This window comes from Pleurodeles waltl, chromosome 3_1 (genome assembly GCF_031143425.1).
Source record: "Pleurodeles waltl isolate 20211129_DDA chromosome 3_1, aPleWal1.hap1.20221129, whole genome shotgun sequence".
Classification (NCBI taxonomy): Eukaryota; Metazoa; Chordata; class Amphibia; order Caudata; family Salamandridae; genus Pleurodeles; species Pleurodeles waltl.
This window is the reverse complement of record NC_090440.1, coordinates 1,997,678,662-1,997,704,989: the sequence shown is the minus strand read 5'-3', so window position 1 is coordinate 1,997,704,989 and position 26,328 is coordinate 1,997,678,662. Positions and strand designations below refer to the sequence as shown.

The 26,328-nt window shown below is 47.0% G+C and overlaps 1 protein-coding gene across 2 annotated transcripts in view; it reads right to left on the bottom strand.

Moving 5' to 3' along the window:
• RPS6KB1 (ribosomal protein S6 kinase B1) overlaps positions 1–26,328 on the bottom strand; it is a 446,354-nt gene that overhangs the window by 197,567 nt on the left and 222,459 nt on the right. The window lies entirely within an intron of this gene.

The window sequence follows — 26,328 nt, the reverse complement described above, 5'->3', positions numbered from 1 at the left end:
TGAAATATTCTTTAATTTTATCCCTAATGGTATGTTGGAAGGCACAGTCTTCCAGCGTCTCTACATTGAGTCACCAGTCTGGTATCTGGGGGCGTTCTCTTCTCCAGTCCAGTGTGAACAATAGTGGGTTGTGATCAGATACTGTGCGGCAGAGGTATTCCGCACTTCGTACTGTGCAATTCACATCGGGGATGTCAGGAACACGTCCAATCGGACATGCAGGTCATGCATGGGCGAGTAAAAAGAGTAGTCTCTCTCTCTCGCGGGTGAAGATGTTTCCAAGAGTCCGTAAGGCCCCAGTTCCTTTGCCAGACAATGAAGCTTTTGGCTGTTCTAACCACGGAGGAGCGCCCAGGGGCGGATGAGATCTGTCCCACTCAGTATTGGCAACACGGTTGAAGTCGCCCCCCCCACTATTGTTGCCGGAGTTAGATGTGGTCCCCACGTGTGTGAGATTGCGTTCATAAAGGTGCCCTGGTCATGATTGGGAGCATAAATACCTCCCAGTGTGATATCCCGTCCCCCCAGCCGACCTGTCAATAGCACATAGCGTCCCTCTTTATCTACAAGTGTTTTCGTTTTTTGGAATGGGACCCCTGGCCGCACCCACATCGGGACCCCTGGCCGAACCCACATCGGGACCCCTCTTGCATATGCCGAGTATTCCGTGGCATATACCTGCCCTCTCCAACGTTTCGACATCGCTGTGACCTCCTTCCCTGTGAGGTGTGTTTCTTGGAGAATAGCTATATGTACTCCTCGCCTTTTGAGCTGAATATAAACTTTGTATAGCTTATCCATGCTGTTCAAACCCCTGACGTTCCATGTGATGAATTTGTAGTCTACTGGTCTATCCATAGTCTGTGTGAGTGTGTGGCTTGTTGGCATGTCCGCCTTTGTTTGCCCACTTCGTGTGTGAAAATGGGCAAGTATCTAGCCAAGGGGATGTGTGACATGGAGCGGATATCCCTACTATAAACCCCTTAACTTCAAACATAACGATTCTCTTCTTGTCCAAAACGCCCTCTCCCCAGGACCGGTATTGTAACTATCCCCGTCCAAACACTCCCCAACCTGGTAAACATTGTGTGTAAGAGCCAAGGCAGGCTCCGTGTGCTTAACCCTTGGGCCTCCTCCCACACCTAAATCTCTTGTTGTCGTGTGCTTCTCCCAGGCTCCCCGGTAGTACTTGCCGTTATTGTGCAGTGGTGAATAGCTGAGGCAGCGCCGTCTATTGTGTGCAGACCCCACATGCGGGTGCATCCGGGGCCCCGTATTACACCACAGTCCCACAAGGACCCTGGCTTCCGACGTGGTTTCCTCCATGGGTCAAACCACCTCATTTGTTGCTTCCAAGCACGGCACAGGTGTCGCTGTTTCTCAGATGATCTTGTCGGATGTCCCTGGGGTGATTCTTGGTGGGTTGTCGGGTGCGTCACGTGATGACCAGGAGGCGCCACCGGACAGGGATTCCTGGTCTGATTGAGTCTCAGATGGGCTCGGGGAGACCGACCTCCTCCTCCCCAGGAACGCCACTGCGTCCAGCCATTCCTGTGCCTGCTGCGGCGACGTGAAGAAGATCGCATCTTTATTCGTGATGATCTTTAGTTTGGCCAAGAACAGCATGGCATATCAGATACCTCGTTCTCTAAGTCTTCGCTTGACCTCCAGCAAGGTGGCTTTTTGTCTCTGGGTGTCCCTTGTGAAGTCCAGGAAGATCATTATCCGCCAGTCACCCATCAGGATCTCCCCTTTCTTTCTCGCCTGTAATATTATGAAGTCCCGGTCTTTGAAATGGAGCAGCTTTGCTATAATCGGGCACGGTCTAGCACCCGAAGGGGGAGCTTTCGCCGGTACTCGGTGCACCCGTTCTATTGCAAAGTATTGCGACAGGCCCTCCGGAGCCACCTCACTGCGTATCCACTTCTCCAGTTATGTTTCCATATCAGGTGCCTTCTGTTCTGCCTTCTCAGGAAAACCAACCAGATGTAGGTTACTTCTCCGTGCTCTGTTTTCGGCATCTTCCGCACGTGCCACGCGCAGTGTGTCTGTGCTGAGTGAGAGGTCTCCAGGGTGGCATAAGACATGCTGCAGCCCTTAGAGACCTTCCTTGGCATCAGGGCCCTTGGTACTAGAAGTACCAGTTACAAGGGACTTATCTGGATGCCAGGGTCTGCCAATTGTGGATACAAAAGTACAGGTTAGGGAAAGAACACTGGTGCTGGGGCCTGGTTAGCAGGCCTCAGCACACTTTCAATTGTAAACATAGCATCAGCAAAGGCAAAAAGTCAGGGGGCAACCATGCCAAGGAGGCATTTCCTTACAGCTAGGATGCTACTGAGTATTTTGCAATCCATGTTAAGCATGGATAGTGGGCGATATGAACATACGTCTGTAGGTGAGCGATTCTGTTTTGGCAGTGGGACCACGATGGCTTCATTCGTGGACGGGGGCAGACTTCCTAACTGCAGTGCCTCTGTGTAGAGAGTGCTTAACTGTGGCGCCAGGAGGTCCAAGTACGTGCTATAAAATTCCGCGGGCAGTCCGTCTGCTCCGGGTACTATCCCTCTGGCCATCGTTCCCACCGCTACCGTCACATCTCGGGGGGTTATCACCTCTCCCAGGGCTGGAAGCCGGATGCCCTCCAGGCATCTTAGCTGTTCTGGTTTCATGGATGCTGCTGGGGTGGTGGGGGTGGTGGGGGGGGTGGGGGGGGCATAGAGCGTCGAGTAGTACTCAGTGAAGCTAGCATTAATTTTGCTTTGCCCATATATTCTTTTCCCTGTCGAGTCTACTATTTCCATCACCAGAGGCTGCTGTCTCGGCCGAGAGCCACGCCAGCAATGCCCCTGCTCTGTCTCCTTCTGCATGCTGTCTAGCAGTATATTTCTTATAGTCAAAGCATCTAAGCTTTTCTAGAGCTGCTGCAACTTTGCTCTTGGTTTCGGATATTCTTGTGGCTAGATCTGGGTTGTCTGGTCTGTTACATTCCAGGGCTCTCAATTCTTTCTCGTTTCTAACGATTTCTCCCTCCAGGGACCTCTTGACCCCCATTACCCCATGCAATGGCCCCTGATAGTCACCTTAAATGCTTCCCACTCTAGAGCCCTGGAGGATACTGAGCCCTGATTCTGTGTGAAATATTCTTTAATTTTATCCCTAATGGTATGTTGGAAGGCACAGTCTTCCAGCGTCTCTACATTGAGTCACCAGTCTGGTATCTGGGGGCGTTCTCTTCTCCAGTCCAGTGTGAACAATAGTGGGTTGTGATCAGATACTGTGCGGCAGAGGTATTCCGCACTTCGTACTGTGCAATTCACATCGGGGATGTCAGGAACACGTCCAATCGGACATGCAGGTCATGCATGGGCGAGTAAAAAGAGTAGTCTCTCTCTCTCGCGGGTGAAGATGTTTCCAAGAGTCCGTAAGGCCCCAGTTCCTTTGCCAGACAATGAAGCTTTTGGCTGTTCTAACCACGGAGGAGCGCCCAGGGGCGGATGAGATCTGTCCCACTCAGTATTGGCAACACGGTTGAAGTCGCCCCCCCCACTATTGTTGCCGGAGTTAGATGTGGTCCCCACGTGTGTGAGATTGCGTTCATAAAGGTGCCCTGGTCATGATTGGGAGCATAAATACCTCCCAGTGTGATATCCCGTCCCCCCAGCCGACCTGTCAATAGCACATAGCGTCCCTCTTTATCTACAAGTGTTTTCGTTTTTTGGAATGGGACCCCTGGCCGCACCCACATCGGGACCCCTGGCCGAACCCACATCGGGACCCCTCTTGCATATGCCGAGTATTCCGTGGCATATACCTGCCCTCTCCAACGTTTCGACATCGCTGTGACCTCCTTCCCTGTGAGGTGTGTTTCTTGGAGAATAGCTATATGTACTCCTCGCCTTTTGAGCTGAATATAAACTTTGTATCGCTTATCCATGCTGTTCAAACCCCTGACGTTCCATGTGATGAATTTGTAGTCTACTGGTCTATCCATAGTCTGTGTGAGTGTGTGGCTTGTTGGCATGTCCGCCTTTGTTTGCCCACTTCGTGTGTGAAAATGGGCAAGTATCTAGCCAAGGGGATGTGTGACATGGAGCGGATATCCCTACTATAAACCCCTTAACTTCAAACATAACGATTCTCTTCTTGTCCAAAACGCCCTCTCCCCAGGACCGGTATTGTAACTATCCCCGTCCAAACACTCCCCAACCTGGTAAACATTGTGTGTAAGAGCCAAGGCAGGCTCCGTGTGCTTAACCCTTGGGCCTCCTCCCACACCTAAATCTCTTGTTGTCGTGTGCTTCTCCCAGGCTCCCCGGTAGTACTTGCCGTTATTGTGCAGTGGTGAATAGCTGAGGCAGCGCCGTCTATTGTGTGCAGACCCCACATGCGGGTGCATCCGGGGCCCCGTATTACACCACAGTCCCACAAGGACCCTGGCTTCCGACGTGGTTTCCTCCATGGGTCAAACCACCTCATTTGTTGCTTCCAAGCACGGCACAGGTGTCGCTGTTTCTCAGATGATCTTGTCGGATGTCCCTGGGGTGATTCTTGGTGGGTTGTCGGGTGCGTCACGTGATGACCAGGAGGCGCCACCGGACAGGGATTCCTGGTCTGATTGAGTCTCAGATGGGCTCGGGGAGACCGACCTCCTCCTCCCCAGGAACGCCACTGCGTCCAGCCATTCCTGTGCCTGCTGCGGCGACGTGAAGAAGATCGCATCTTTATTCGTGATGATCTTTAGTTTGGCCAAGAACAGCATGGCATATCAGATACCTCGTTCTCTAAGTCTTCGCTTGACCTCCAGCAAGGTGGCTTTTTGTCTCTGGGTGTCCCTTGTGAAGTCCAGGAAGATCATTATCCGCCAGTCACCCATCAGGATCTCCCCTTTCTTTCTCGCCTGTAATATTATGAAGTCCCGGTCTTTGAAATGGAGCAGCTTTGCTATAATCGGGCACGGTCTAGCACCCGAAGGGGGAGCTTTCGCCGGTACTCGGTGCACCCGTTCTATTGCAAAGTATTGCGACAGGCCCTCCGGAGCCACCTCACTGCGTATCCACTTCTCCAGTTATGTTTCCATATCAGGTGCCTTCTGTTCTGCCTTCTCAGGAAAACCAACCAGATGTAGGTTACTTCTCCGTGCTCTGTTTTCGGCATCTTCCGCACGTGCTTCTAGTGTTTTAATTCGCGACGTCAGTTCAGTCACTGTTTTGGTGATCTTCAGGCATTCCGGGGTGAGTTGCTCCAGGGACTTTTCACTGGTGATCACTCCGTCTGTTAATCCTCTGTGGTTGTCTCTGAGGAGCGTCAGGTCCACGGATGAAGTGTCTATTTTAAGTTCTAGAGCGTCCCTGGATGCTTGTATGGCCTGCAATATGGTGTCGAGCGTGGTTTCCTGGTGCAGTCTTGTCAGGTTCGCCGGTTCCTCCTCCTTTCTGGGAACCACTGTTATCCCCAGGGCAGTCTCGTTTCTTTGGTTTGCCCATGTTTTGCAGTCTTCTCTCTGTTCCTGGGCTGGGGCCCCCCTCGTTTCTGCCCCGTTTGCTCTGCGGCCCCTGGTAGCCTCACCTCTTCTGGTAGGATCTTCTTTGGGCTGTTTCCCTGGTTTGTCTGTGCAGATTGTTGTTGCGGTGGCTTCTTTTTATTTAAATCTTCAAGTTAGTGCCCTTCGCGCCTGCTCCGGCGCCCAGTCTCCGCCCGGGCCCCTCTGCGCTTCCCGCACCGGCTCAGCCTTGTTCCTCAAGGCCCGGGTTTCAGGCCACAGGCCTAGATTTCTTATCCCTGTCCTCACAGGGGCATTGTTGGTGTCCTGCCCCCTGGGATCACCGGCTGCCTCGCTATCGCTCCCCGGTTACTGTGTGGGGGGCGCCCCTCTTTCCAGGTCTCAGAGGAGGCCGACGACCCCACTCTTCTCTGTCTGTGGTGCGCGGGATTCAATGCGGGCCCCCAGAGCGGAGTCCGTCGCCAGGCCCGCGGTCCAGGCCCGGTCCACACTCACAGGGCAAGGGTCAGGGAGACGCCCCGGGACCTCGGGCCCCACCGCGGGTCAGAGCCATGCCACAGGGGAAGCGCCTCTTGTCCGCTGACGGCCGCCGGGCCCTGGCGGGTCCGGTACAGGCTCCGCCCGGTCCCTCCGCTCTGCCAGCAGTCGTTAGCAGCGGGTCAGGTTCCGGTCCTCCAGTTCACGCCCCGGGCTCACCTCTAACTTCCCTCGGCCGCCACCATCTTGTCTGTCGGCCCAGCCTCGCGGGCCGGGTCTTCTGACCGCTTGATGGTGTCCGAGCCCTCCTTCGCTCGGTTCGATTTTTGCCTTACGGTCCTTGCCACCCGCGTCGGGTCATTTCAGGTGATGACCAGGGGCCGGGGAGACAGAATTAATGTGGGATGGTCGGAGGCCGCCGGGAGCTCCGCGTTACGCGTGCTGCTCCATCGGCCTCAAGCCACGCCACTCTTCACCCTCTTCATGCTCTTCTGATAGCTCATTATTTTTTCCTTGGTCACTTACTTCTACAACACTTGCTCATAGATCCTTTTTTCAAACAAAACTTACATGTCACTTTCCAAGCGGGTCATCTTACATTATTTGCCCCATGTCAACACCTGAAGCATTTCCCTTTAAATTGTTTATTTTTATTTTGACTTTGCTTCCTAATACCTCTATCATACATCTCCTTATTTATTACAGTACCATATCAGTTCCATTGCGTGAAACATGTTTAGCACCTCAACACATGCCAAAATACGCTCTAATCTCTTGGCTCAGTTAATCATCTCACCAAGAGAATGATCACCCTGCGTCCATAACTCATCTCTAGCTTCATTATTACACACCAGCATAAATTGGTTTCGTAAGCGTTCATCCAGGGTATGTCCCAACTTGCCAGTGAATGCCAGTTTTCTCAACACCGTAATACACTCCTCGACCGGTTCACATTTCCCTTAAATGTGTTTCCCAAAATGAAAATGTTAAGAGCATAAAAGACACTTTGGATAGGAAATGAGTCCAACTTCTTTATAGAAACCTCAAAATCATTCCACTCATCAATTTTCCCATCTGGTAAATTTAGCAAATGGTCATACACATCCTGGCCCTCCGGCCCCAGATAGTGTAGTAAAAGTGATGCCTTTATTTCAACGCTCAGACTAGTTCCACACACCCTCACATACCTCAAATACATTTTTCCATTTTTCCCCACTGTATCAGAGGCTCTCCTGGAGGTGACAAGAAAAAAAGGAGGTGGCAAAATGTTTGGCATTTCAGCAAACAGATTTGACTCAAATCAACTAAAATGAAATTGTAAGTGAAATGGTAAACTTACAAAAAAAATCCCACAGGCACAGCAATAATGAGATACTTGCAAATATAAAATTACAGTGCCAATAAAATGATCACAGTAATATCACCTCAGTGCACTGTAGAATAAAAAGGTGTGTTTCACTGTTACTAATTAGTCCACTGAATGAGATGAAACGCAATCTATATCGGGTGTGCAAATCATGCAAAACATCAGAGGCAATCTGCTATGTGCTTCAGGTGTGCGAATCACCATTAATGTCAACACTTTTCTGGCACTGAAGTCTGTTGATCTTCAACTCTTGTGTGCGAATCATCGTTCGCTCTAACTTGGTGCATGGATCACTGTACGATTCACCGAAGATGGCGAATGGAGCATCCGACGAAAAAACACCCTAGCTTGAGACCCCATCTGTCCTAGGCAAGTACAACAGTACGAGTCACATGCACTGCTAAGATGACATGCACCTAGCGCGTCGACTTTCAAAAGTAGACGGTGCCTGCTGCAATGAGATGGCACTAAGTGCAGCGGCCGGCAGCAGGGAGATGGCAGCAGGTTGACTCTCCTAAAACTCACAGCAGCCAGCAACATGTAGGTGAAGCACGAGCGCATGCTGTACCATTACAAACACTGATGACAACTCGCACACGAGTGCCTGAGTTGTAAAGACTGCTCCAGTCGTGGCTTATGTGAAAGTCCCACTTTGGCCCCCCACATTATAATGTCCAAATGCAGGATAAATTAAACTGGTGCCATGTATCTTGAAAACAGAAGATTACAAGCCTACAGATCATAAGAAAGACGCAGTCCACCATTACCAGACGTATTGAGGAAAGGGTTTCCTCAATTAGAAAGGGAATATAATCCAATCCTGAATATTCCCAACACCAAACTTGTTACATATAACAGAGCTGTGTTAGAGCCCGTAAGTCCCAAAGTTGGTTCCCTCATCACAAAAATAAGGCCATATCTGCTAGATCCACCAAGTAGGCAAAATAGCAAACAAGAAATTAGTTTATTCCTCAATACAGGCTCTATCCACAACAGCTCTTCTCTCTCCAGCAGTGTTTCCACTCCTACAGTCCCCACAACATTCCAGATTCACCCTCAAACACAATTGGAATCTACCTCACATCACATTCCATATTTCACTAACCATCTCAAGATACCCCAACTGGATTGGTTATTGTTTTCGTTTTACTAATACAGGGGCATTATCTTCCTGAATGCTCTGCTGTTGAACTGGTGAATGAGGTTTTAAAACCTTACTTATCTTCCCACGAAATGCAAAGAGACTTGTCCCTAGTGAACATTTCTGCTGTTCTAGTTCCTGATGGGCTTGTCTGGGAAAAAGTTTCATGTGATATATTTAGTCCTACTGAAATGTTATATATTCCATATATTTTAACATTGCCATGAATGACACTGTTACACCTAGTTTTGTGTCTGAAAACTGGGATGTTGAAATAGTTGATTTTATGATTTCTGGGCCTGACTATTATATTGTATTTGAAAGTGAAGATATGTAGTTGAACTCAGCAAATTATGGCAAAGTTTTCTGTTACCATCATTACGGACATCACTATTTACACAGAGCTAGTAACCCAAAGAACGTTTTTTTTATTTTACATAATGGGAGCATTGTCAGACTCCACCAGTGGGGAGGTCCAACATAAGTGGGAAAATTCACTTATTTTTATGGCCATGATGCTGCTAATCCAGAGTAATATTATTTCGAAATTACCCACAGCAAAATCAAGAAACACTTTGTTTACGGACACTAAATAAATTTTTTCAGATTCATTTGTTTCAGTTGGCCATATATGGCTATGATTACTGGCAAAAGGCAACTGACATAAGAACAGTTTGGGGAACGAACGTTTGGCAGGGACAAGTCATGGAAGCCTTATTTAGAGCATGTTTATTTCTTTTACACATGAATTACCTGAACGAAACAGTTCACTCAACAACTTACCTTGGGGTAGCAAAAATTAAAGAAATGAATGTGCCCAGTATTCTCTTGATAGCTAAATTTGACAACTGGCAAAAATTGTGACGTTTTTCAAAAGACCAGCTCAATGGTATGGTTCAGACCGGTACATTTAATTCAACACCTTCAGGTTTGAATAGATGGTTATTGTGGCCAGTGGACACAAATAGTTATCATGCGCATTTTATTAACTCCATGTGGGGTTTTAGAGCAAGCAGACTGGACCCTCATTACGTCACCACACAACATTCAGGCATTGTGATTACATGTATTGTGGGTAAATTAGGTCAGCAATAGCAGCTACACTCCACATTAACAGCTGTAAAAAAACATTTTGCTGTCCTTATTCATGATGTACACTTACAAGATTTCTTGTTGGGTCCTAAAAAGCCAACATTGTGTCGTCTGCTACTGTCATTATTCAAAATGATGCGTAATTTTTACAACATGGGCAAAGTCTGCTTAGGTCCATTTTGCAACTGAGCTGGACTTTGTGAGTTATTAAATCAAGCCATGTGCCTTGGAAGCAACAGCAAAGAGTGTTTTGCTGCATTCAATCTTACACGGAAACAAAAGACTATGGCAAAAAAGGAAGCTAGTTACACCATGCTTAACATACACAAGCTAGAAAAGTTGCCTTTTACAGCAACTGAAACACCATCAACAGTGTGGTTAATACATGGGGTAATATCCCTGCTGATATCTACATTTCAATTCACCTGATGCTTGAAACACTTTTCTATTGGTGGTTTGAACATTTATGGGACAGTTATATTCATGAGGTGTTGAAATTGCCTTTCGATTGCAAATGTATTAATGGGGAAAAAAAAAAAAAAGTCGGTGGTAGAACCAAAAAGCTGGTGGAGCAACAGAAGACATTCAGGCACAACACTTTCTCTAGCCTGAAGCTAAGAATGTAGGGAACCAGATGTGCTAGAATGGAGTTGGATTGTGACTTAAGCGTTGCGGTTTTAGGTTAGGGTCAGGCATCAGTCTTGCCAGAGGATCTAATGACGGGACCAGCAGCGGCAAAGGTGAATGGCACAGGTCAGAGTCAGAATAGAAGTGGGCACAGGAGTCTGTCTGGAACGTGAGGTAGGTTAGGACATATCCACTGGGGCTAACCCAGCTGCAGGCCCCAGTAGACCTTTGGGGCTTGAAAGAGCACTACAGTGAGCCGGCGGAGTACCAAAAATTTGCTGCATGCCTCCTTAAAGGCTTAAGCCGGCTTGGTTGTCACCTATGGCCTCAAAGTGCATAGGCATCAACCGTGGGAATCTGTTCTTCATTCTGAGCTCAGGAGTTAGAGTTTCACCTTAACGTCATTGTGACGACTTAGGTAGAGTGGTGGGATGGGGTTGAGTCTCACTTCGCAGTGTTGTGCTTCAGGTTTGACTTTGACTTTCTGTATGACTTTGAGCGCAGAGTACCAGTCGTGGATCAGCCTTGAGTGCAGGAACGGGGTAAAACCCTCAACATGGAGCGGCAGTTGTGTGGCTTCTTTTGATGTTTTAAGATGTACAGCTTCCCTTCATGGTTCTGAATCTACTTTAAGTGCACAAGGGCACATTCCTCACACAGGAGAGTTGTGCTCCAAGCACAAGCACCAGAGGCACACCTTGTGCAGGTCTGTCACTGGCATATGTTTATGACAGTCCCAGCATTGTTTCAACTCTACAGTTTTATGCGAGAACATCTTTCCCTTGCACACTGGAATTCAGCTTGAAAAACATATCAAACAGATGAAAAAGGTAACAGAGCTCCGGATCTGTGTTCTAAGGCACTAACAGAAAGGAAGTGATGTTGGCGAGCAAGGGTGGCACTTATATGCGGCTCCACTCTGTCCCTTCTGGAGCAAAACAAAGTAACTGTGGAGCCACACTACACCACCTCACAGCAAGGAAGCACTGTTAAGCAAATTACCATATCCAGCCTAGTGCCCGGAAGGATAGTCTAGAGCTGAGGCATCTGCGGTTAGAAATAACCATCAGAACTGGGTTTTGGGGTCTCGTGCAGAGGACTATTAGCATTGTGGTAGTGTACTGATAGTATTTCAGTCACTTAGTTCAGACAGGGACAGGTCAGGGCTGCTTTATCACTCCGTGTTTTCTTGGTGCCAATCATGTATTGGACAGGAAATCCTTTGTAATGCTAGGTCTAAACACCGCTCTCTTCATTGTCTTATGAGTAGCAAGGTTTCTGTCCTCAAGCTTCCTCAACTCTTTCAGTCTTCTTATGCAGTGCCATATTTTTGCATTCAGCAACCTTTCTTGCCTCTGAATTCTATTTTTTAATCCAACTGCCCCATGACACCCAACCAACACCAAGTTTGTTACGATCTGTTGTTTTGTACCCAGGCAAGGTCTACAAATTTGTTAGTGGTCTTTCTCGCCTTCAGCCACTGGATTAGGCCAGTGAACATGGTTTGATGTTAGCTCCACTCACCTATCTGTGGCTGCACTTATCAACACCACTTCTACCACCTTTGGGTCCGTGTAACTCCAGATCATAAGAGAACACTGCCTCTGCATCCCCACCCTTAGGACAATCTGTCAGTGTGCTATTCTATGGGGGTGAAATAAGTATTCTTTAGTATTTTAAACTGTAGTAGTTTAAACAAGGTCTTAAACCTTGTGAAGAGTGCCGATATACAAGTGACACTGATCAGCTACCGTTACATAGAGTGCATATCTCTCGTAACCCTTTGTGTACTGGTGGTTCAGTATCCACTTGCCTTCATGTCAATACTTTTAGAGATCATCAAGTAAGAAAATGTCCTAGTGGAATCCTGTTGCTAGCCATCAATTTTTTATGAGTTTTAAGAGCTCCCCCGTCATACAGATCCCCCATAAATTCCATCCCTTTCCCTTCCAATCTTAACTTCTGCCATGATTTCCTTGAGCATTCCGGCTGTTCACCTAAGGTGGTTAACTGCGGATGCTACTATGGTGTTTGTCCTGTATGAGCAAAATGCCCAGCATCATTTGACAAATAATTTGAGATCCCGTTGTCCCCAGCTGCTCCTGGGCCTGTGTAATTCATCTATGATATTTACTATTCCAATTGTCTTGCCATCTCTATACATTTCCTTTTCTGTCAACTCTCGCAATTCCTCTTGAAGCCTACTCAAGGAGGGACACCGGGTTGTATGGTTAAGGATCTCGGACCTCAGACTCTCACTTAAGCCCATTCATATGCAAATTAAAATTGCCTAAGATCAATGCATTGTCACATGCCAGGGTAGTAGCAAATTCCACAAGGAATTTGATTCAAACGAAGCAGTAGCTTGTTCCAGAGGTATGAAATAACACCTCATTAAGTGATAATGTAGGCTAAGGGGGAATTTGAATAGATATGAAGTGCTCTAGGCTGGTTACCTTAGAATAGTCTGTAGGCAGTACCTTAAAATAGTCTGTAGGCAGTACCTTAAAATAGTCTGTAGGCAGTACCTTAAAATAGTCTGTAGGCAGTATCTTAAAATAGTCTGTAGGCAGTATCTTAAAATAGTCTGTAGGCAGTACACAAGGATGACTGCAGCATTGCAGCCACAGGATCTGACTTTCCATATGCAGGAGTATTTATCTTGCTCCTAAGGGCTGCCATCAAGGTGAAATAATACCACACATTAAGGCAGCATTTAGAAATAGTCATAAACGCAAGACATTTAGAACCAAACAATTTGCAAAGTTGCCAGCTGTATTTTCCCCAAATACCACACGCTGTGATGGGAGGAGGAAAGCAACAAGCTGGAGTTGGAATAAAATTTAATAAAACAGAAAGTCTCAAACATTTGCCACATTGACAGATAATGCCACCCAAGTATTAGTTGGTAGAAATGAAGGCACTTCTAAGAGAAAGACAAGCAATTTTCATTATGAAAAAGCCAAAACTACTGGTTTAGCCAATGCTCACAATGATGTTAGGAGTAGCTGTTCAACACCGCACAATCAACCAGGTTATCTGGATAATTGCTGAAGAGATATACTATTATGGGCTTACAACATGAAATCTATTTCAAAGCGTACTTTTGAAATATGAAAGCATAACTAAATGAGTTTCATTACCGAGAGATATGCGCCATGGCAGTGAAAATAAAAGTGGCCCAATAACCTGTTACTTAGAGCAGCTGTACTGAGAAACAGCTGTTCACTCATTTAATACTACAAGGCAAATGTTCACATTTGAGTTTATTACCGCAGTACAGCTAAAGTGAAATGTAAAACACTTTTTTACTTCCACAGATTGCATGGTAAGATTACTTTACAAGGACAAATATCCAAATTGCATTCATTTGGTACGAGACTTGGCTTGCATGGCTGTTGTGCAAATTACATGTGACGGTCCTAAGTAGAGGATGCACATTTCAGTAATTCTTCACACTTAATTCATAACTATAGCTGGATTTCAACTGTAGCTTTTATGGGAACTTGAACATTTTTAAAAAAATACATTAAAGTGTTAAACTCCTCACTCACATGACACAATGGAAACCCACTGTCCCTTTGACTGGAAGAACATTTGCTTTTATCCCCATAATCAAGGACTCTTTAGCTCACGGTTCAAAATTCTGAAAACAGGAGGAAGAGATACAGGACATTTTCCTGCTCCCTATTTATGATCCCACCTGCGCTTTGATCTTTCTTAAGAATGCCTCGCCTTCTTCGCCAACATCATTTTACTCCCTCATAGTCAAGCACCTGAAGTACAGATATAGGGCACTACTCCATTCAAAGCAGGATGCAACTCCATTATTTTTATTTCTGCAAAATTATTAACATGCCTGCCTTTGACTCAAATGTATTCTGCCCTTAACTGTCCAAGAATCGTGAAAGTGTCAAAGTCATTTAGATACAGACGAACAAAACACCTAAAGCAACACCAAATAAATCTACACCGAAAGTCAAGGCATCTCAAAACTTTTAGCAATCCTGAGGAAGCATATCAGTTTAAATGCACGACTATCAGTTTGCTTTCTGCATCAGCTGTTTTCAAAGAGTGGTAGAAAATGTTTAAGAGGGTTAATTGTTCCAAGATGACCTCCTGATCTTTGGTACTGATCAAAAGGTTCATAATGCTAAAGTGCAATGCGTTTTGGAAATTATGGTGCTCTAAGTCTAGATTATTAAGGTTACGAAGTAGTCCACAAATTATATTGAACCAAAAGAGTCTAATAAAATCCATTGAAGAATTTGCCACTCTGAAGCATAAGGATCAATGAGATCCTTTATGGGAGTGCTGTAATTCTATGCCAGATTGATTCCAAGATGTTCTGAAAGAACTTACAATATGCATACATTGTTGACAACGTTAGATATTTGCCTGGGATGAATATTGCGTACAAGAGTTTAATCTGATGAAGAGGTTGACTGAGCCATCCCTGTAAAACCTTTTGACACAGCAGTATCATCATGACTGACGCAAGACCGCTAGGCTAGAGAGCTGTGTTGCTCCAAAAATTGAACAGCAAACTATTAGTTATCTTTGCCTTACAGTTTGTAGAGTGCTGAATCATCTTTCTGTCACAGAATGTGAGGTACTGGCATGTTGGTGGTGGATAGCTCATTTCAAGACCTGTTTATGGGGTGCAAAGATTACAGTATGTGTGGACCACAAGCTGTTGACAGACGATTCACGCCCAGGGAAGCTGGCAAATCCACCCCAAGAACTGCCAAGTAACTGTGTAGACTACAAGAGCATGACTACAAGGCTAAAAATATCCCAAGGGCCAAGAATATGCTTGCTGACTGCCTGTCACGTTTGCATAGGGAGCACATCAACACACAATAGTGAATCTTTGATTTAGTCTCTGTGTGCACAGTTAATAGTTACACCGACAAGGCAATATTTGAGAAGGAATGGTTGAAGGCCATGCACAAGATGTGGAACTAAGGCACATAAAAGAATGTATGGTTCAAGGATAGACCAGAAATAAGGAGATGGATAGTTCAGTGGTAAAATATAACCATGTGCCTGATGAGGTATCTTTAGAAAATAGAACAGTTTTTCGTTCTGATTTGTTAATAGTGCCTGCAGGCTGGAGGGATATGGTTTTGGCCCTGGCTGATGAGGGACAAATAGGTATGCATGATATAAAAAGACAAATAAGAGAATTTCTGGTGGCCAGGACTAGAAAGGTCTATGTAGTATCATGTGCATAGATGGCTGCACTGTGCCACTAAATATATAAATATGAGATCTCTGTCAACCCTGTAAAAGGGGTATTTGTCCCCCAAAAAGACCATGGCCAAATTAGAGTTGCACATAATTGGGCAGTTGACTGTTGGTAAGGGACTCAAAAAGTATGCAACTGTCATGCTAGATTACTATCATTGTTGGCCTGAGATCTAATGTGTGAACATTGCCAACAGTGTGAAGGCCACATAACTTTTGCCATCTGCATTTTCTAGAAAAAGGATTCCTGATGAAAATGCATTTGACAAAAGGAGTTCTTTAGACATTTGACAGTAAAGCATATCAAGATGTCATAGCATCCCAGATGTAATGACCTTGGTTGAAAGATACATCAGGGTTATCAAGGATAACTTGCAATTGTACAGGGCCAATGGGTTGGATGGTTTGCATGAAATGAGAAGCTGTGGTGGGATGTAAGGACAACACCAAATGCAAATAGACGTGCATCATGTTTCTTTTTACTGAGAGGATGGGTACCTTTAACCAAGTTGCTATGACCTTGGATGGAAGAGTTTCTGATTCAGAACAAAAGCTAAGGGAGGTGACAAGGAGAAGGCACTGTACTTAGACCAAAGGTATCTATTGCTGATTTTATGAGAGCCAACATAGAAGGAATAGTACCAAAACTTAATTCAAAGGTCTCTGCTCCCAAACATATTACTGTGGTGCAAAGCTGTGTGGATCAATTGGAGGATGGCAAATGCTGGAACAAGTATAAGTTATCTTTGGTGCCATATTTGTCCAGGAGGTTAAATAATGTGTATGTGGATGAGATAGATGGTGTAAGAAAATTTGAAAGTCATGCAAGTAATGCATGCCACTTTGGATAAGGTTTGTGCAAAGGAATTCCAAGACTTTATGTCAAATGGAGGCGAGACCTGCACGTGAAAAGCAAACTTATTTGTATGTGAATACCAAAGACATTTATATTTCTTTATGCTCTTTATGCTGTCAGTGTATTCCCTAATTGTTTGTCTCACGTTTGTCATTGATGAGTATAAGGGCAAGATGTGTTGAGTCTTAATGTTGTTGATGCAAGTAAATGTGCAACTAATAGAAGCTGGAATGTAGGTGAATGTGCTCTGTGCTCAGGTGGAATAAAGAATGTAGAAGGAATAGAAGGGTTAGCTCTTGGGAATGAATTGGTTTAAAATGACGCTATGACTTCTCTAACAGCCCTATTTCCTGTTGGTCTCGCCTGTGCCTGAAGAATAAAGATTTAGAATATAGACTGATAAACTGTTATTTTTTCACATCTTTTCTTTTTATATGTTCGGACATTTAATTAATGATGTTCAGCATCTAACCTTGAATTAATTACATTCAGCATTTTTTTTTAAAGAAATTTGTTGTTAGAGGGAACAATTTTAGTGTTAATTTTCAATAAATTAAAAGCCAATCAAGAGGTGATAGGCTTGTAAACTGAATGATCCATTCATAAAGAAACCCAGAATGTGCTGAGGATACAGACTGAACAAAATAGGAGCAACAAAGAGGTAATGTTAATCACAGACACTACGCTAAGTAGTCAAATTCAGGCCACAGAACTAATGAGTATTTCCAAGGCAGAGCTCTTCAATGCATCCATTAACCAATACTACAAAAAATGTAGTCTGGAAACCATGTAGGGGAGTCTGGTAAGAACGACCAGAAAAACAAAAGCTTGTCAGTTCCCATATGTCCTCTAAATTTTATGAATTAAGAAAAATCAGTCACCGTAGACCACTGCACTAAGCCGACTAATGGAAAGCTACTGCACAATTGAATAACTGTCCAATTTTAAGAACAGTTGAAAGATCTATTTGTTGAGGATACAGCGGTATGGTATTTTATAACTAGAGCGTCTGTAATGAATTTCTGTATGTTTTGTAGGCTCTGGTGTAATTTTAATTATGCTGGAGTAATCAAAGTAATGTGGGCAAATCTGTGTTACTCACTGATGCGGAATTATGGATAACACTATTACACCCGCCTGCACAAATAGGAGTAATTTTTGGGAATGCAATACTACCATGAGTGCATATTTAGCGTCCGCGAGCATTTGCTTGCGATCACTATTTGTGTTCTGCTGCATTTAGCATTATTTCTTAATGCAAAATACATCCTTGCGTCCATTTTGGAAGCAAATGTGCATTTTGTGCTAAAAAAAATAAAAATAGCCAGGAGTAACTTGGGGGAAAATTCTACTCCAATATCACATTTAGCTCTAATTCCTAGCCCAAAATACTTTATGCCCATTCTGGATGTGAAGGGGTAATTTTGAGATAAGAAAATAGAGCTAAATGCGGGAGGGGGTACGTTAGGGGAATAATCCTACCTCAAAAGCACATTTAGTGGGCGCAACCAGCTGCTTGCGCTTGCTATTCGTGTTTTGTTGCATTTAGCACTATTTTTAAAATATTTTTTTTTAAAGCACAAAATGCATTCTCGTGTCTATTTTGTACACATTTTTGTGTTAAGAAATAGCACTAAAAGCAGAATTATGTGTAATCTCATGGAATTTTATTTCTAATTTCATATGATTACGCTACACTGAATTACAGGAGTTATGTCCACCCCATATATTATGTAAATAATGAGTAAGCTAATGGGATAAACTGTTTCACTGGAGTGCAGCCTTGAACTGATTTTGAGCAAGAGTCCAGGTCACTTGCTTTGGCCGAAGGTGGCTGCTAAGTGTAGGAAGTTGGCTCTGTATATACTATCTCAAAGTAAGAGATAGTGTGCACAGAGTTCAAGGGTTCCCATTCGAGGTAAGATAGTGGCAAAATTAAATCATTCTAATGCTCTGTTTTGTGGTAGTGTGGTCGAAGAAAAGGCTTATCAGAGGGTAGTGTTAAGCATTTGTTGTAAACACACAGGCAATAAATGAGGCACACACACACACACTCAAAGACTTAACTCCGGGCGAATAGTTTTTATATAGAAAAATAGCTTTTCTTAATTTATTTTAGAACCACAAGATTTGAAGTAAATACATAAAATGCAAGGTACTCCACACAGGTAAGTAAGGAACTTTGAATGAAAGCAGTAACATACCCAGTTTTAGCTAAATGACAATAAGCTATTTTAAAAGTGAACACTGCAAAAATCAACAGTTCCTGGGGAAGGTAAGTATTGGTTAGTTTTTCAATTAAGTAAGGCAAGTTCAAGTTCCTGGGCGTAGGCAGCCCAACGTTGGGGTTTGGGGGTTTAGGGCAACCCAAAAGTCACCGCATCAGCAACACAGGGCCGGTCAGGTGCAGAGGTCAAAGGAGGGCCCAAAACACATAGGTGCCTATGAAGAACAGGGGTGCTCCGGTTCCAGTCTGCCAACAGGTAAGTACTTGCATCTTCGGAGGGCAGACCGGGGGGTGGGGGAGGGGGGGGTTGTAGAGCACTGGGGGGGGACACAAGTAGGCACACAAAACACATCCTCAGCTGCACAGGGGCAGCCAGCTGCAGTGTGCAAAACAGGTGTCGGGTTTTCAATACGAATCAATGGAGAGACCCTGGGGTCACTCTAGCGGTGCAGGCAGGGCACAGGGGGGCTTCTCTGGACAGCCACCGACTGGGCTAGGCAGAGGGGCGCCTGGTGGTCACTCCTGCAGTGGAGTTCGGTTCCTTTTGGTCCTGGGGGCTGCGGGTGCAGTGCTTGGTCCAGGCGTCAGGCTCTTTGTTCCAGGCAGTCGTGGTCAGGATCTCTGCAGCATCTCAGGTTACTCACGAGGTCGCAGTAGCCTGGGAGTCCTCCCTGTAGTGTTGGTTCTCTGGAGCTCGAGAGGGGGCGGGGTGGTCGGGTACAGAGGGTGAAGTCTCAACGCTTCCGGCGGGAAGAGTGAAGTCTTTAAAAGTTGCAAGAAAGTTGCAAAGTTGTTGCTGTTTGTGAACAGTGCACTGTTCTCGGGAGTTTCTTGGTCCTTCGGGTTCATGGCAGTCCTCTGAGGCTTCAGAGGTCGCTGGTCAATGTCGGATGTGTCACTGTGCAGGTTCTTTGAATCTGGAGACAGGCTGGTAGGGCTGGGGCAAAGTCAGTTGTCGTCTCAGTCGTCTGCAACGCTTTCAGGTCATCAGTCCTTGTTGTAGGTATCTTATTTCCTGGGTTCTGGGGTGCCCCATAATACAAAATTTAGGGGGGTGTTTAGGTCAGGTGGGCAGTAGCCAATAGCTACTGTCCTGGAGGGTGGCTATACCCTCTTTGTGCCTCCTCCCTGAGAGGAGGGGGGCACATCCCTAATCCTATTCGGAGGATTCCCCCATCTCAAGATGGAGGATTTCTAAAGGCAGGGGTCACCTCAGCTCAAGACACCTTGGGGGCTGTCCTGACTGGTGGGTGACTCATCCTTGTTTTTCTAATGATCTCCTCCGGCCTTGCCGCCAAAAGTGGGGGCAGAGGCCGGAGGAGCGGGCATCTCCACTAGCTGGGATGCCCTGAGGTGCTGTAACAAAAGGCATTGAGGCTCACCGCCAGGTGTTACAGTTCCTGCAGGGGGAGGTGAGAAGCACCTCCACCTAGTACAGGATTTGTTCCTGGCCACAGAGTGACAAAGGCACTCACCCCATGTGGCCAGAAACTTGTCTGGTCGTGGCAGGCTGGCAGAAATTGGTCAGCCTAGCACTAGGAGTTGGACTGGTATTCAGGGGGCATCTCTAAGATGCCCTCTGAGTGCATTTTACAATAAATTCCACACTGGCATCAGTGTGCATTTATTGTGCTGAGAAGTTTGATACCAATTTTCCCAGATTTCAGTGTAGCCATTATGGAACTGTGGAGTTTGTGTTGACAAATTCCCAGACCATATACTTTTTATGGCTACCCTGCACTTACAATGTCTAAGGTTTTGCTTAGACACTGTAGGGGCATAGTGCTCATGCACACATGCCCTCACCTGTGGTACAGTGCACCCTGCCTTAGGGCTGTAAGGCCTGCTAGAGTGGTGACTTACCTATGCCACAGGCACTGTGAGGTGGGCATGGCACTCTGAGGTGAGTGCCATGTCGACTTAAGTCATTTTCTCCCCACCAGCGCACACAAGCTGTGAGGCAGTGTGGATGTGATGAGTGAGTGGTCCCCAAGGTGGCATAAGACATGCTGCAGCTCTAAGAGACCTTCCCTGGCATCAGGGCCCTTGGTACCAGGGGTACCAGTTACAAGGGACTTATATGTGTGCCAGGGCTGTGCCAATTGTGGGAACAAAGGTACAGTTTAGGGAAAGAACACTGGTGCTGGGGCCTGGTTAGCAGGGTCCCAGCACACTTTCAATCATAACTGGTGTAGGAAGTTGGCTCTGTATGCACTATTTCAAAGTGAGAAATAGCATGCACAGAGTCCAAGGGTTCCCCTTAGAGGTAAGATAGTGGCAAAAAGAGATAATTCTAATGCTCTATTTTGTGGTAGTGTGGTCGAGCAGTAGGCTTATCAGAGGGTAGTGTTAAGCATTTGTTGTACACACACAGGCAATAAATGATGAACACACACTCAGAGACAATTCCAGGCCAAAAGGTTTTTGTATATAAAAATATCTTTTCTTAGTTTATTTTAAGAACCACAGGTTCAAGATTTACGAGTAATACTTTAAATGAAAGGTACTTCACTTAGGAACTTTAGGAACTTTGAATTAGCAAAATAGCATATACAGTTTTCACGTAAATGGCATATAGCTATTTTAAAACTAGACAGTGTAATTTTCAGCAGTTCCTGGGGGAGGCAAGTGTTTGTTAGTTTTTGCAGGTAAGTAAACCACCTACAAGGTTCAAGTTTGGGTCCAAGGTAGCCCACCGTTGGGGGTTCAGGGCAACCCCAAAGTTACCACACCAGCAGCTCAGGGCCAGTCAGGTGCAGAGGTCAAAGTGGTGCCCAAAACGCATAGGCTTCAATGGAGAAGGGGGTGCCCCGGTTCCAGTCTGCCAGCAGGTAAGTACCCGCCTCTTCGGAGGGCAGACCAGGGGGGTTTTGTAGGGCACCAGGGAGAAGGGGGTGCCCCGGTTCCAGTCTGCAAGCAGGTAAGTACCCGCGTCTTCGGAGGGCAGACCCGGGGGTTTTTGTAGGGCACCGGGGGGGGCGGGGGGGGAGACAAGTCCACACAGAAAGTACACCCTCAGCGGCACGGGGGCGGCCGGGTGCAGTGTGCAAACAAGCATCGGGTTCGCAATAGAAATCAATGGGGCTCCTCGGGGTAGCCACCACCTGGGCAAGGGAGAGGGACACCTGGGGGTCGCTCCTGCACTGGAGGTCGGATCCTTCCGGTCCTGGGGGCTGCGGGTGCAGAGTCTAAGCAGGCAGTCACGGTCAGGGGGAGCCCGGGATTCCCTCTGCAGGCGTCGCTGTGGGGGTTCAGGGGGGTCAACTCTCGCTACTCACGGTCTCGTAGTCGCCGGGGAGTCCTCCCTGTGGTGTTTGTTCTCAACAAGTCGAGCCAGGGGCGTCGGGTGCAGAGTGCAAAGTCTCACGCTTCCGGCAGGAAACGTGTGTTGTTTCAAAGTTGCTTCTTTGTTGCAAAGTTGCAATCTTTGGGGAACAGCCGCTGTCCTTGGGAGTTCTTGGTCCTTCTAGATGTAGGGTAGTCCTCTGAGGCTTCAGAGGTTGATGGACCCTGGGAACGCGCCGCTGGAGCAGTGTCTTTAGAAGTGGGGAGACAGGCCGGTAGAGCTGGGGCCAAAGCAGTTGGTGTCTCCGTCTTCTCTGCACGTTTTTCAGTTCAGCAGTCCTCTTCTTCTTAGGTTGCAGGAATCTAGTTTCCTAGGTTCTGGGGAGCCCCTAAATACTGAATTTAGGGGTGTGTTTAGGTCTGGGAGGGCAGTAGCCAATGGCTACTGTCCTTGAGGGTGGCTACACCCTCTTTGTGCCTCCTCCCTGAGGGGAGGGGGGCACATCCCTATTTCTATTGGGGGAATCCTCCGTCTGCTAGACGGAGGATTTCTAAAAGTTAGAGTCACCTCAGCTCAGGACACCTTAGGGGCTGTCCTGACTGGCCAGTGACGACTCCTTGTTTTTCTCATTATCTCTCCTGGACTTGCCGCCAAAAGTGGGGGCTGTGTCCAGGGGGCGGGCATCTCCACTAGCTGGAGTACCCTGGGGCATTGTAACACGAAGCCTGAGCCTTTGAGGCTCACTGCTAGGTGTTACAGCTCCTGCAGGGGGGAGGTGTGAAGCACCTCCACCCAGAGCAGGCTTTTGTTTCTGTCCTCAGAGAGCACAAAGGCCCTCACCACATGGGGTCAGAAACTCGTCTCTCAGCAGCAGGCTGGCACAGACCAGTCAGTCCTGCACTGAACGATTGGGTAAAATACAGGGGGCATCTCTAAGATGCCCTCTGTGTGCATTTTCTAATAAATCCAACACTGGCATCACTGTGGGTTTATTATTCTGAGAGGTTTGATACCAAACTTCCCAGTATTCAGTGTAGCCATTATGGTGCTGTGGAGTTCGTTTTTGACAGTCTCCCAGACCATATATTCTTATGGCTACCCTGCACTTACAATGTCTAAGGTTTTGCTTAGACGCTGAAGGGGCCTAGTGCTCATGCACCTATGCCCTCACCTGTGGTATAGTGCACCCTGCCTTAGGGCTGTAAGGCCTGCTAGAGGGGTGACTTACCTATGCCATAGGCAGTGTGAGGTTGGCATGGCACCCTGAGGGGAGTGCCATGTCGACTTAGTCATTTTCTCCCCACCAGTACACACAAGCTAGCAAGCAGTGTGCCTGTGCTGAGTGAGGGATCCCTAGGGTGGCATAAGACATGCTGCAGCCCTTAGAGACCTTCCCTGGCATCAGGGCCCTTGGTACCAGGGGTACCAGTTACAAGGGACTTACCTGGGTGCCAGGGTTGTGCCAATTGTGGAGACAATGGTACATTTTAGGTGAAAGAACACTGGTGCTGGGGCCTGGTTAGCAGGGTCCCAGCACACTTCTCAGTCAAGTCAGCATCAGTATCAGGCAAAAAGTGGGGGGGGGGGGGTAATTGCAACAGGGAGCAATTTCCTTACAACTGGCATCAACAAAAGGCAAAAAGTCAGGGGGTAACCAAGCGAAGGAGGCATTTCCTTACACTAAGGTATTTCCGACAGGGTTTCTTCATGAGCTTAAACCTCTTAATTACTTTCCCCGTGCCCCATCCCTTTACAAGGGGAAAGGGCAGCAAGTCCTGTTGACGCTTGTCAAATGCACAGTGCTTCTAAGAAGTGAATAGTTAAGGGTGTTATTAAGACTGAGGGCCTTTTACCATTACATACTAACCTCCATGCTTGAAGCATCTGAAGCGCTGCTTCATAAAGTGCAGTTCTGGACGTGTAGTGACAGGCAAGCTTTTGCAGATGCATACAGCATTTCCCCAGAAAGCCTTGAGCAAAATCTTCAGTTACACACCGTTTTTACAGGGAATATCCAGACTTATTTTAGGTGCCATTAATGCGGTCATATTGGACAAGAAGAGGAAGAAATGAAGGGACAACCAGGCTGCTTCGGATCAAAGCACTTATTTTCTTTACTTTTTAAAAAACTTTTTATAAACAATTGTTATTGGTTTTGTTGAAAGAAGGAAAGTAAGGAAGAGGACGAAAGAGAACATTGCACAGGTAAGGTCTGGTGCCACCAGCCTAGAGTCATACTTACAATGACAATCTCTTTGAACCATATGACAGATCCACAACACTGCTATACAGTAAGGAGACTCACATGCATGTTTGGTTCACGGGATAAGACCCAACCATTTTCCCCACACCTTCTTGTGTTTATGGGGGCAGCCCCTCGCCTGGTAAGCAGACTTTTCTTGAATAGCAGATAAGTCCACTCCGCGCCTCCATTTTTTGAGGGTCGGCCTCGTGGGAGAGTTTCAGTTAGCAGCAATGTCTCTCTTGGCCACCATATGGCCGTACCAACTAATGCTCGGTGAGATCTTGTGCCCTCCAACTCCTCCATCATGCCCAGCAGAACCAATTTTGGGGACAACTGTTGTTCCCTTCCCAACACAACATTCAATTCGCAATTTATCTCACCCCAGTATACCTGTGTTAGTGGACATGTCCAAACCATATGAAAGAAGTCTCCCGAGTCCCCTGTACACCGTGGACATTGAGCGGAGGGGCGAAGCTCTGCCCAATATAGTCTGTCAGGAGACCCATACAAAAAGTATAACTGCACCAAACGCGGTCGTGCGGACACCGCCAACGTTCTGGGCGCCATTAGCACCTCCACCCAGTCAGTCAGTCTCTTCAATGGGTCCCAGCCAGCCCTCCCATTTCTTCCTGATTTGGTTTAGGTTGCCTGGAGCATTGTTAATTAACATTTTATACATTTGGGCTACTCCTTTCTTCCCCAAGTTACCCATGAGTATCTTGGCCTCTAGTGGACTAAATACAGGCACTGAGTCTGTGTGGGACAAGTGCTTTCCCAGGGCATGCCGCAGCTGGAGATATTTTAAGAACTGTGTGCGGGACAGTTGAAAGTCAGATTGCAAATCGTGAAAGGACCACATGGAGTCCCCCTCCATACATCCCGTAGGTGTGAAATGCCCACAGGGTCCCATTTTGCAAACCCTTCCAGCATTGCAGACTCGCTCAGCCACCTGCGTGCCACTGTGGGGTGATAACATTGTTCCATCGGGTATGCCACAGTGCTGCTCGCCAAGTGAGGAACACCGCTCTGGTCACTGGATCCATGCCTCAGGAAGCAGCGAGCTATAAAGAAGATCTAGACTATGTGGAAATCCCATTGAGTTTAACTCTAACTGATGGGCCGGGTCTTCCCATTCCCCATTAAACCAGTCGTGCACCACCAGGAGTTGTGTCACCAAGTAGTACAGGTCTGGGTTAGCCATACCCATCCACCCCCCCCCCCTTCATCGTAAACCCCCCCCCCCCTGACAGTGTTGTATTGCTACCTGGTGCCTCACGCCATACCAGAGGAACGAGGTGGTGGCTCTCTCCAGTGACTGGAACCAGGGACATGGGAAAAAAAAACTTAAAATTTTGGAGCACATACAAAAGGCGTGGCAGTACCATCATTTTATACAGGGCCACACGGGCCAGGACACTTAACGGCAACGCTTGGCATCTTTGTAGATCCGCCTTGGTTCGGGATAATAATGGGGCCAGGTTTAGGGACCATAGCCGTGCCGGAAGGAGAGCCACCCATATATCAAGGTACTTAAAGCTCAGCCTGCGTATGGGCACCACTCCCTGCCAATCATACCAATCTCGCGACAGCATTAGGGGCACCAACACCGATTTGGCGGGATACATTTTGGACCCCGATGCCGCTACTCTCTCAACCCCCAGGAACACTTCAAAGGGGACCAGGGTCGCAGCAGCCGCCTTCTTTTATTCTGGGCCTGACACGCACGTCAGGCCTGGCCGGTACACTCTAGGGGCCTGCGACACAGCTCGGGCTCCCTGCTGTCAACACTCCTTAATGTTCCTGCCTTCCGCTGGACGCCACCCAGGTTGTTCCTTCCACCAGGTGGCCTCCTCTCATGCGGCAGCGGGTCACTCCCTTTTCATGCACGCTGGTGCCGCAGAGCCCCAGCCCGGCCGTCAGCCGTGCGCCCCGCAGACATTTTAAGTATGGCCCATTCCACGTTGTCCCGTAGCCTGCCTGGTCCCCGGGGTTCCGTCTCATGGCATGACCGCTCCGGGGGCAGCAGACAGTCTCCTAGCTCTGGCCCCGCTCCTGGGATGGGCTAAGACGGGTGCTGCCTAAGGCGGATGACTGAGGGGTCCGGAGTACTACGAAAGTGCAACCGCCATCTTGATGCCTTGGCCATGCCCCCATTTTCTTAACTTTAAAGCCATATTGTACAGCAGCGCAGCTGGACAAAAACAATAAATCGGTGATAGGCAAGATCTATTGGCTTTGCCAGTGCTGGTTTATTTATT